Source organism: Entamoeba nuttalli (genome assembly GCF_000257125.1).
Source record: "Entamoeba nuttalli P19 unplaced genomic scaffold asmbl_6025, whole genome shotgun sequence".
Lineage (NCBI taxonomy): Eukaryota > Evosea > Mastigamoebida > Endamoebidae > Entamoeba > Entamoeba nuttalli.
In genome coordinates, this window is record NW_008577839.1 from 2,990 (window position 1) to 3,763 (window position 774).

Genomic DNA, 774 nt, shown 5'->3' on the forward strand with positions numbered 1-774 from the left:
ATTACCTAATATATTTCTAATTCAAATATACCGTCATAAACAGATAATAACTAGGAGAGTCAGTGCATGAAATGTATTAATGTTTGTGTGTGGTGTTTCAGACGAGCCATCTTTAGTCTTCAAGAAAATTTAATTAATAAAATAATAAAAGAAAAAGAAAGGAATAAAAAATATTTTGATATCAATTAATTTATTTTGTGTATTTTGAGTAATACGAAGAAACTATAAATAAAAATTACGTTGTTAAGAAAAGTTTTCTACATTCAATTAGTTTTTAACATCATTTGATTTGTTTTAAATACCTGAATTGGCGTCATTCTTCTCATTTTTTATTTCAGATAAATATAAAAAGAAAAATCATTTGAAAGAAAAAAAAATAAACTAATTATGATTAATCCAATGATTAGATTTTTATCATGTTGAGAATTAAGTGGTTCAATTTCTTCAATATATCTTATTTCTTTTTACTTAAAGTTTTTTTGAACTTCATCAACTTAAATAGTTCTTCATTTAAATTGATATTTAATTTTTATTTTGGATTTAATGAGTGATAAAACTTGTCTGTAAAATTGAAAATCAAAAAAAGGAAAAAAAACATAAGAATAACTAATCCAAATGATGTTTATGAAAAATAAAGAAAGTTATAATTAAATAATAATTAATATTTACTAAAAAAGTTATATAGAGATTTGAGTGTATTTATTGTTCAGTACAATTATTTATTAAACTTCAAATAAAAGCCAAAAATCAAAACTATAAAAGATAAATATTATT